The following is an 11,670-nucleotide window of genomic DNA, read 5'->3' as shown; positions in this document are numbered from 1 at the left end:
CCTGTTCTCGGTCACACCACCAAAGAGAACTCTCCCATTCCAGCTCCCACACAGCCTTATTGCTGCTCTCCCACAGTGCACTTGACTACTTACACATCCAGCCATGGCTGGCCCTAATCTCAGAGATCATTTCTAATTAGGGCTTCAGAAAACAAAATCACACTGCCATCCTCCTTTGGTACTGCCAGCAACCAGGTCCCTTACTGAGTGTCCCTCTAAAACCATCCACCTTCCTGTGTCTCCAGCATATTTTAGAAAGCAATAGGAAAAGCACTTGGTCTGCAAGGAGCACTTACTTACCAGCCTACACCAACAAGAGCAACAAGGCACAATGGAAGAAGCCCTTGCAATGGGACAGCTCTTCAGAGGGATGTTGCACCAGCATCTTTAAGCTTTTACAGCTCCTTACAGCAAGCATAATGAGAGCTCCAACACCGAGCTGCAGGGAGTGCATGTCTGCACCTACTGGGTGGGCACTGCCTCACAAAGAACTGCCAACATCTGCTCCCTTGGTATTTCAGCAGAGAACATCCACAGCATGCAGGCCCAGGTATATCCATGGGAAACAGCAAGGCACTGCCAGGGTATGCCCCTGCTTTTGCAGATAATTGCAGATGTGCCCATTTTCAGCACTGGGGCCCGGTGTCAGGGATTCTGGGCATCTTCATCCCAGAGCCAAGACGTGTCAGGCATCCTGTCCTCAGGATCTGTAACATCTGGACTGCTTTAGACACCTCCTCCACCCATTTGCACACAAGAGACTCCACACAAGCAGGTCACAGACACTTTGACATGCCTGCCTGCCTGTCCTCCCCCCTCTGCTCAACCATTTATGCTGGGAGTCACAATCTCACTTGGTTTCAGTCTCCCAGACTGTTTGCCTTCACTCCCTCCCCAGATTGTCTCATAGCCTTCACACCTCCCTCCTCTGCTGCCGCAACGTCTGCTCTCCTCCACGATTCTTGCTATCAACAATGGCAGCTCCCAGCTCGGGGCCAGGGGACATGCAGCCCCGGGAAAACAGCATTGGGCAGACAGTTCTACACAGTAGAAGTGAATTTTCTTTCCTCAGTTATCTTTCATAGACCTCTTCAAAACAGGCCCCCAGGGGTTAACAGACCACGGGATGAAAGCCACTGATCTAAGAGAAAAAGCACAGCCCACAGACTTCTTTGCCCTCTCACCAGCCCAAAGCATTTCATCTGTCTTGTCAGGCCTGTGCTTCTTCTTCTCACTCTGTCCCAGCCTGGACTATGTACCCCACAGTGCTCACTCTGATTTCCAGCACACCAAATAAAGGCTCACACTTGCTTCTTCTGCAAAGCCTCCCTGATCAGGCAGAGCAAGCAATACCTCAGGTGCCTGAGGTACTTCCCTTGAGAGCCATCGCCTGTCAAAATGTAACTGAAACCTTTTACACCCCAAAAGGTCTTTAAATCCCCCAGTACAACAATGAGCACAAAATGGTTATGCTCCACTCCAGCCACTGCAGCAGAGTAATGGCAATCACCCTGCCACACACTGCACCCCCAAGAGGCTCCACTTTCCAAATAACCTCATGTATTCTAGGAAAAAAAAAAAAAAAAAAAAAAAAAAGCTCATGCAAAGGTTTGGTGGTCCCAGGGCACATGTATGGGTTCTGACTACCTTTACAATACCAGGCAGGACAAGAAGAGCCACATTTGCAGTTGGTATAGAGAGAGGGCTGCAAAACTGGTTTCCCAGCACTTACAAATTGACCCCAACCAAGAATGTACATCCAAAGCCTGGTAACTACAACAGGGCTTTACCAGGCACAGGGGAAGTCAGGGACTGATCTGAGCCCCAGCAGGATGTACCTTCCTTGCCAGCATCCCTGGCCCTCTGAACAAACCAACACACGCTTTCTTGGCCTCGGTGCAGGCTGTGCTCGTGTGGCTGACAAATAGGCTCTCTCCATTCTTTTGGGATTACGTGTTTCAGTAATGCCCTGGTTTCAACAAACAGCTAGCAAGAACAAGGAGCCAGTTCACCCAAGCACCAGCTGTGAGCCCTGATGCACCTTCCTCCAGCCCCTCAGCAGGGCTGTCAGTGCTGCTGCTCGCCCAGGTACCCACAAAATGCCACAGCTTCTCCCCATGCAGAATGAGTGGAAAAACTTCTGTGCACTCTGATCTGCGGCTCGTCGCTGGCAGTTTCCCCTTGAGGGCTTAATGTGGTTATTTCTACCCCTGATGCCTGTAATTAAATGAACATTTCCTTATGGCAGTGAGGCAGCCAAGGAAAAACTGACTAAAGGGAATTTTCATTCATCCTGATCTATACTCCCTCATCTCTGGCTTGTTCACACAATGCTAACAAGACATATTCTAAGCAGGCAGAAAGAAAGAAAAAAAAAAGAAAAGCCCTTAAACAGCCCACATGCAGACAACCACCTGGGGAGACAAAAAGAGGAAGGAGACCAATTCTATCCTTCTCCCTCTGCATCATTTTTCTACTTGCAAAATCAAAGGGGCCAGTTACCCCTCAGATACCCTAGAGCCTGGAGAGATGTTTCCACACTCTGCCAACAGACTTGTGCTGCCCAGCAGTCTGATGGGACCCTGATGAGGTACATATCCCATTTCAGCATGTCCTGCAGGTCTATGGAGGATCCCAGCCCAGGGAAACATGTGGGGAACTGCACACAGTTAATCCAGTTCTCCTTCAGGTATTAACTGTTCCTGTCCCGTGGGACTGGAGAAGTGAGGCCAGAGTGCACTGAATTATTTCAGACTGGAACTGATCCTGAACCACTGAGCAAAGCTACTACCCAGAACAGTGCTTGATGTACAAATTCTCAGCAATCTGCAACTCCACTTCTGACCTCCCATCTCAGTAGGAGACCACTTGTCTGGGGACACCTGGCCAACCGAGTCCAGCCCCACAGTGCTGCCACAGCCCACCAGGATTACAAATTTAACTAGATTAGGAACTGAGCTGTCCCTGGAAGCTGCTCCTCACCTCCCACCTCTATGCCTCTCCATGCTAGGACAGCAGAGAGAATCACAGGGAAAGCCAAGAACCGAAATCCTCCATATCACCACCAGCTGGACAGCAGTACTAGAAAGTTTCTAGCAGCCTCAGCAGAATAGGAAGCATATCCTCCTCTCAGCACAGCAGTACCACTGGTGGTCTTTTTGGCTGCCACACTTTAAAACCACCATGAGGTCAATCTCCTTCCTGTGCAGAGCAAACACAGCTTTCAAGCTATGGGAATGGGGTCACCCCTTGCTGGCAGATTGGCAGGGTGGGATTGTGGCAGCTCCCCCCCTTCTCTGGCGGAGGCAGAGGTTTGGCTGAATTTGGGGACAGGGGTTTCCTGCTGATATGCACCTGAAGAACCTTTGCCAGCTGTGCCTGAGGTTTTCCCTTAGTGTGGACAACCTGCCTGGGGGAAGCCACAGAACTGGCTCCCTCCTCAGCTCTGGGAAGACTTATAGCTTCTGTGCCAGACAGTATTGGCACAAAACCCCAACAGGTTTTCAGATCCATTTTGCTCTTTAAGCTCACTATTGTTTGCAAACCTGAAAGGCTTTATCTCTTCTCTTTAGGGAGCCCCAGAGGACAGAGGCTCACAGCCCATGGACAGAGCGGCTCTACAGATGACACATTCCCCCATGAACATTTTCAGGAGATTGGGATAATAAGAGAGATGTGCCAGGGGACTGGATGTCACTGTATCACAGCTTGGTCGTGCTGGAAGACAGTGACTGGTTGGTAAGTCAGCCCTTCCCTCCCTGTCAGAATGACTCAAGACAAAGACTCCCCCACACTTCAAATGTCCCCGTTCACAACTCCTGTTCCACACTAACCAGATTTCTATACAAAGGGATGGATTAGGGAGGAAGAGAACAATCTCAGCCTCATGGGTCTTTGGGGCATCCTTTTTTTGGGAAATTTCCCCAGACTCTTTAAAAATAGAAGAAGAGCCTTCATAACTGTTCCGAGGATAATTATTCCTGTACTTAATTGCCTTTCCCTGGCACCCCACCTCTCCTCCAAATTTCAAGAGAAGGGTCCTGGGGAATCGCGGAGCAATTCGTGGTGGCCCGTTCTTTGTATCAGTTTCTGGGTAGTTCGCAAAATCACCACGACGCCAGACGAAGCCATCGCTCGCCAAGCGGGCGGTGTGGGGCAGCGCTGCCGCAGCCGAGGCTGCCCCGGCCGGGTCCCGCTGCCACCACCCTGTCCCCGCTGCCGGTGCCCCACGGCGAGCGGCGCCCCCGCGGGTCCCGAGCCGGCTGTCCCATCTCCGGGGCAGGAGAGCCGGGACAGCGACCCACGTGCATCCAGCTCCCCGTGCCGGGAATGCGGGGGACCCCTGTCACCCCCCGGAGGTCCCGGGGCAGACACCGGCTGGCCCAGAGGGCTCTGATACCCGAGCGAGCGGCAGTGCCCGGCACACACAGAGAGCTCCGGAGTGGGACACGCAAGTCCCGGTACCCGGCATCAGCGGTGCCCTGCGGGGAACAGTGGGGTGATGGAGACCTGCCTGCCGCAGGAGGTCCCGGCGCTCCGGGGCATTGGAGCCTCGGTGCGCCGCTGTTTCCCGGGATGGAGGATGAGCAGACCCGCCTCCCGCCGGGGGTCCCGGTGCCCGCGGAGGGGATCGACACCCACCCGCCCCCCAGCCCGTAGGGATGGCAGCGACTCCCGCCGCACCAGCCTCACTCACCGGCGGCCAGAAGCAGCAGCAGCAGCGACGCCGGGGCCCGGTGCAAGGGCTGCATGGCGGCGGCGGCCGCTGCCCTGCCGCACCGCCTCTTCACGGGGAGCGGGGCCGCCCCGCCGCCCGCCGGGCTCTGCCCCTCTCCGCCGCGCCCGCCCGCCGCCCGGCCCCGCACCGCATCCCGCCGCCCGGCGCCGCCTCCTCCCGCCGCCGCTGCCGCCGCTCCGGGGGCGGGGAACCGGCAGGGGGGGTCCGCACTGCCCGCCGGCTGCGCGGACGGAGCGGCGGGGCAAGGGCGGAGCGCGGCCCTTGGTCCGCTCCGAATTTCTGGCTGCGGAGCCGCCGGCGCCCCCCGGCCGCAGGTCCCGCACGCCGCCCCCGGTGCCCACAACGAGTGCCGGCGGCGCGGCTGCTTGCGCCGGGCGCGGGTGATCAGCCCCCGCCGCGGGCAGCAGGGATGCGCCGGGCCCCGCCGGCGGCAGGGGCAGAGCTCCCGGGAGAGCAGCTCCCTGTCAGCCGCAACACCGGGGCCGGCAGCGACGGCTCCCAGACCAGAGACCCTCCGCATCCGCCTGCTGACCTTTCTTTAGCTGTCCACCGCATACGGAGCCACCGCTTACGGAGCCACCGCTTCTCCCTCACCCCTCAGATCCCACCTCACTTCATCATCTGGAAAAACTTCTCCCTCTGGGCAAACTCATTTCCTCACCTCTGGAAGCCATCCGGTCCAAGCCCCCGTTCAGGTGGGTCACCTACAGCCAGTCTCCTAGGACCATGACCAGATGGCTTTTGAGTATCCCCGAGGCTGGTGATCCCACACCCTCTCTGGTCAACCTGTACCACTGCTCATCTTCACAGTAAAAATGTGTTTCCTGCTGTTCAGAAGGAACCTCCAGTGTTTTGCTTTGTGCCCATTGCCTCACTGGGCACCGCTGGAAGGAAATTGAAGGAATGGACACCATCAGTACCTTTGTGGTAAAGGCACATCACTGGCTCATATTTTGTTTGGTGTTGCCACAACCTCCAGGTCCTTTCCTGCCAAGCTGGTTCCGAGCTGGGTGTCCCCAGCATATACTCGTGCATGAGATTGTTCCTCCCCAGGTGCAGCCCTTAGAAAGCCTTGTTGAACTGCAGGAGGTTCCTGTCAGCCCACTTCTCCAGCCTGTCAAGGTCCCTCTGGATAGAAGCTAGAATTTCTGGCTTACCAGCCAGATAAAGATATGCAGCTCTTCCCAGTTTTGTGCTGGGATGCTGAACTCCACCATCTCATGGTCACTGCAGCCAAGGCTGCCTTTGACCTTCGCAGCCCCAACATGCCTCTCATTGCTGCTTAGTATGAGATTCAGCAGTGCATCTCTTCTTGTTGGTTCCTTTATCACACACTGCATCCTGAGGCTTGGGGTGTTGCATTGATTTTCTGAAGCTGGGTCCATATCTGAGCCTCTGCCCTAGCAGGGACAGCTTCTTTGACGCCTCTTGGGAAAAACATTCCATGGTGTGCCACCACCATATCCAAGACTGTCACACTGATATTAATTCAGCTGATGTCCCCTTTCTCATGCCCTTCTGTGCAAACTGCTGTGTCTGTTAAAAAAGGGGAAAAATCTGTATTGCAGCAGTTTTTGGGATTGTAGCTCTTGGAGCAGTTCTGGTGGGTAGCACAGCAAAGGAACATGTGGAATATCCTGCCAAAATCATTATTACAGCTACAAAGCTCAACTGCTCCAATTACATTAAATTTCAAATTGAACTCATCTTTAGTGGCCTCAGGGCACAACGTTACAACAAATGACACAAGCAAGGCCTTTGTCAGACAGGTGCCCAAGAAATAAAGCTCAAGAGGTCCTGTAACACCACAGCAGTTGTGAGGAAACATGTGCCAGCTCCCTGCACTTCAACCCCTCTTGCCAGCTGGATGGGCTACAGCTGTTCCACTCCCCTCCTGCAGGCCTACAGCATGTGGCCCCTCAGAAAAGCCCCACAGCTCTTGGTTCAAGGCCACAAATATTATATAATTCCAAAGCAAAGGACCCAAAATTACATTGGTCCCTTCCCACCAGGTACTCAGCTCATGTTTTCAGGTTTTCCTCAGCAGTGGACAGGAACCTTTCTCTTTGGTTTCAAAACAACTTTCTTATCACACATTTTAGGAGGGTAGGGGATGCTGAAATCCAACATTGCAAGTTCTGCCTGAGGAAACAGCTGTACTGTCACTGCCTCACCAAATGTCTTTGTGCTTGCAGTGCTTGCTCCGTGTGCCCAGTACTCTGCCTCTCCCACACAGCATGTCACTGAGACAGCAGGACGTAGGTCTGAAGGTGATCAGGATTTTAAATTCAAGTATTCTTATTCCTCAAGTTCCTCAAGGTGTTAATCAAAAACACTCCAGAGTCTTCATTTCCCTGTAATAAATTGATTTTTTTGTTGTTTGAAGAGTGAGTCTCCTGAAGGAAAAATTGATGGTATTTTTTTTTTCTGGCATGAACCTGCTGTTTTTCAACTAGAGAAAGGTGTCAGTGTGCCATAACCTGCTGAACTCTGTGATGAATCAAACAGCCACCTGAGGGTACTCTATATTATTGATACTGACCTTTACAGCCCTTACCAGGCTGGCATTGGCACATGTCCCCTGTTTGTGCAATTGCCAGCTTCTTTTTGCCAGCTCGCTCTTTCCATCATCTGCATTTCCAGTACTGCAACTTTCCCCAGCATGATCAGGGCAGGTAACAGTCTGGGTGCACCCCTTCCCCAGCATGGCAAAGCAAAGCTGACAGGCTTGGACCAAAGTACTTGCTTTTGGCTTCTTTTAGACCACATCCACCCAGGGCTCTGAAAGTCCTTTTTATCCCAGAATCAATGCAGCCCCCAGCCCCCACCAAGCAGGAAATGCAGCAGGAACTACCGAGCTGTCGCTTACCCATTAGATGAGATAAAAACACTTCAGTGCACTCAGATTCTAGCCCAGGCATGGCATTTAATGAATGCTCTTGTCATTTTTCACTTTGTTGCTGGTAATTTGGCTGTCTTCGCATGCAGGTGGCTTACTACAAGTGGGTAACTAAAAGCCTTTCAGATCTCCTGACCCTGCCACATCCCGCTCCCAAATCTCAGAAGCTCATGGCGCTCCCTGGATTTATTTTGACATTATACATCAATCTCAGACTGAGCAACAAAGGGGGAGTATGAAAGAAGAAGATACATCTTAGGCAAGAAAATTAAATAAAATTAGTGGCAACATCCATCAGCCAGGTCAGTGCTGCCAGTGGAGCAGTAAACAGCCGGCAGAGATGGGCAGCACCAGCTCTCTTTAAAAAGCAGCACCAACTTCAACCCAGCACAGCCCCTGCATCTCCATTTCACACTCCCTCAAATAGGTGCAGCTGGCTTGGCTCTCTTCTGAGGCATTGACAGCTTCAAAGTCAAAGGCTTGTCATTTCTCATTGGATCTCCCTGCAGCCTCCCTACACGGTGTATATTCTCATATGATGTTCAGAGCACTGGTAAAAGAGGCTTTACAATTGCACTAAATGCTTTTTTTATAGCTGCTTCAAAGCTGTTCAGAAATTTTTCTTGGTATTACCATTATCTGTGCTTTTCTGTTCTTCCCCAAAATTGTTCGATTTCACAGTTACGTCTGTTAGGCAAAATCAGAAAGCAAGTGTGTATTTTAGGCTGGCAAAACTGAAAATCCTTCTGCTGTCTCCCCCTGTGAGTTACTGTAACAGCTTTTGCCTTCAGGAAATTCAGCCAGCTTTCTCATTTCAGTGTAAGGGTCACATTTTGTTCCAAGATGCCTGCAAACAAATACTACTGAGGTAGAGGAATGAGGTGATAGCTAAGGGAAAGAATTTGGTGCCTAAGACTGGTCATTTAAAAAGAGACTAACCACAAAGTCTAATCTCAAGAGAAATTTAACTTATTTTGAACCTCCATTTGAAAAAAAGAAAAAAAGCAGCAACTCATTAACTTGAAATATGCTGGTGAGATGTTTTATTCTCTTAAATACAGCAAAACTGAGTTCACCTACAGAGGTGAAAGTGATCTATTGCCTGTACTCAGCAGAGCAAGAAAGTAAACAATAAGCAAAACAAATAAACAGTCAGATGTTAAGTTCTGGCAGTGTCAGAAAATGCAAGATGTCACTAGTACCAGGAAAAGGGTTTAACCCTTCTTTATTTGCCTGCTGACTCTTGTCAGGGCAACAAAAGGTGATCTGTGCCCATTCTTAGGTCAGAAGGAAGAAATAGGCTGTTCCCATCACCTTGACTGCCTGCTTTTTGGGACAGAGGCTGGGTGACACAGCAAGCTTGTGGCACACCATGCAATTTAACACAATCTTCTATCAAGCTGTACAGCCTTTTGTACAGTTTACATCTCATCCCTCCAGAAGAGGAAAAGTCCCTGCCCTGTCCCACCCCTCCTTCCTTAGGCACAAGGAAAGATTTAACCTCTCCCTTTTTCCAGAATATGTGAATTTATTTCAGAGCCTCTGACAAGCTTTATATAAGCTCATTTGCTGACTTAGCCTTTTTAATTCTGGGACACCATGAAACATTTTGACTGTACCAAGCAGGGGTGGGTACCCACTCTATTCCTGCATAGCCCAGGCATGCAGCCATTCTCTGGGCAAAACACACAGTTCGTGCTCTCATCCAAAATCCTGCTGGGGAAGGTCTATAATAAACAGAGAGGAGTGACCGGGAGCAAGAAACGCCTTCCAGGATAGGGTCTAATAAGAAGGGAAGAGATTCTGCTCTGTTTAGAGTCCCAGCAAGATTTTCAATATCAGTTTGAACCTTTCTTCATCTCTGCAGCTGCTTGTTCCCCTTAAGGGACAGCACACTGCCAGCTGGGACACAGCGCTGCTACCAGCCCTGTTTCTTTCCCATCCCCTGTTGTGAAGTACAGGGGAAGAACAAGCACAAGTTTTGCTTTATTTTCCCTGTTTCCACATGCCCCAGCTGCCTCCCATCCCTAAAGGTTCGTGTTTCTCTCCTCACCAAAGCAGAGCTGATTGCTGCATTAACAGCCACTCTGACAGCAAAGCTCAGCTGATTCCTAGCGGGCAGAGAAAAACAGAGCTATATTGAATTTGATTAAGGGGCCAGAATAACCTTTAACAGAGTCACCTGGGGCAAGGAGGCAGACAGCTCTCCAGCTGAAATCTCACACAGGTTTCCTCACAGTCCAGGGGACAGGGCTCCTCACTTGAGGGGAATGGCAATCAGGTCACATTGCTCTGTCACAGCTGGTGTGCAGAGGGATGGTCACAGTGGTGACCTCCATTTACACAAGTGGTGACTTCTGAGCCTCCAGCCAGGAAGGAGAAAGGAGTACATTCACATCATTTAATCTGGGCCGCTGTACAACTTAGAGAACCCCTTTATCTCTGTGTTGAGCTTATCAACTCAGACAGTAAGTAAATTACTTTCTGGAAGGGATGAAAAATCTGCAGAAGTGAAGATGTCATGAGGGCAGCAAACCTCAGATCTTCTAAAGCTTTTTACTGGGTAAGAAGGACAAGCAAGATAACGCCCAGTAAAGCTGAGGGGTTGATGACATGGCACAGGAGGTTTAGTTTTAGCTCTGCCTGTTTTAGAGATGTGACCAGAGCCTGAAGAAGTTGCTGTCAAATCCTCATTGTACCAGGTTGTGAGCACACATCAGGGAGTTGAGCGCAGCAGGACAGTCACCACAGCACCCAAGACAGACAAACAGCTCAGAGATGACACCTGGATTCAACCAGAAGTCCAGATCCTCAGAGAAGCTCACAGACCAACACCAAACCAGTCAGTCCCCAGGTCAGAGTCAAGGTTTGTTTATGGCAGCCATCATCCATATCACTTGGCAGTTCCATAATAGTAGAAGATGACCAAAATCAGGATAGCAGTCCATGGATCACAGCCCAAAGCAATAGGTACTTTGAGCAGGTACAGAGAGATAGATAAACCAGCATTCCCTTCTCAAAGCTCCCATAAGTCCCAGGATGAGCTTAAATAGAGCACTGGGCCATAGGTGTGGCTAGAGGCCCAGGAGAGCCTGGTCAGGGCAATTAAGGCTTATTAATACCCTCAGAGCCCAAATCATATAAATCTCTCTCCTTGAACAATGACTTAAGAAGGTGACTTCCTATCTTTTAATGGCCAAAGTATTTTCACTGGGTAGGAACCAGTGGTGGTTTATAGCTTTTCTTTCTAAACTGAAAAGGTTAACGTCATCATCAGAAAAAATCTTGCTACTTTAATAGCTGACTAAGCTGGATTGTGGGTATGTATTTTCAAGGTGGAGGTATTAGCCTGTACCTGAAGAGTGCTGGTAAATCTTGACTCTGAGGAGAGCCAGTCACTGACTCATAGGCTCTATTGGTGCTCCCATGTACGTGTTTCTATAGGATTTGGTAGGACTGAAGCTCTTCAGCATCTTTTAGACAGGACAGTTATTGTCAGATCTCCCTGAGCACTAGATCACCCAGACAAGAAATTTTACTTTGGGTTCTTCCAACAGCCTTACCTCTCCTTTAGAGGGAAGTGACTTGCAAAATGAGCAGAAAGGAGCACAAGCCCTTCCAAGGTGCTTTTGCTGTAAAATTGCAGAGCTCAGCAGCCCCTTAAGGCTGCTTACAAATGTTTAGTAGAGGCTGAGGGGCATGCTGGATAGCTGGAATCCTTGGCAGACCAGTGCTCCATGATAATGGAGACATTAAATCAGTGATGGCAGCAAGAACTGCATAATAGATGCAAAATACAGCCGAAGTCTGATCCAATTTTGGCTCTGCTTTGTTAAGTAGAAAAGTATTTTAGGAGATGGAAAAATACTAGGAAGTTCAGAGTGCACCCTCTCTGCAGCATAGTAGGAGATGTAGCTGTTTGCAGTGACTCACCTGTATCCGTGGATACACATCTGCTGTAAACATATTCCCATACTGTCTTCCCTTGCTGGAATTCAGGTGAGTTGAGATCAACAAGGGCAGAGATGTAAGC

Source organism: Cinclus cinclus, chromosome 12 (genome assembly GCF_963662255.1).
Source record: "Cinclus cinclus chromosome 12, bCinCin1.1, whole genome shotgun sequence".
Taxonomy (NCBI): Eukaryota; Metazoa; Chordata; class Aves; order Passeriformes; family Cinclidae; genus Cinclus; species Cinclus cinclus.
This window is presented reverse-complemented; position numbering follows the sequence as displayed.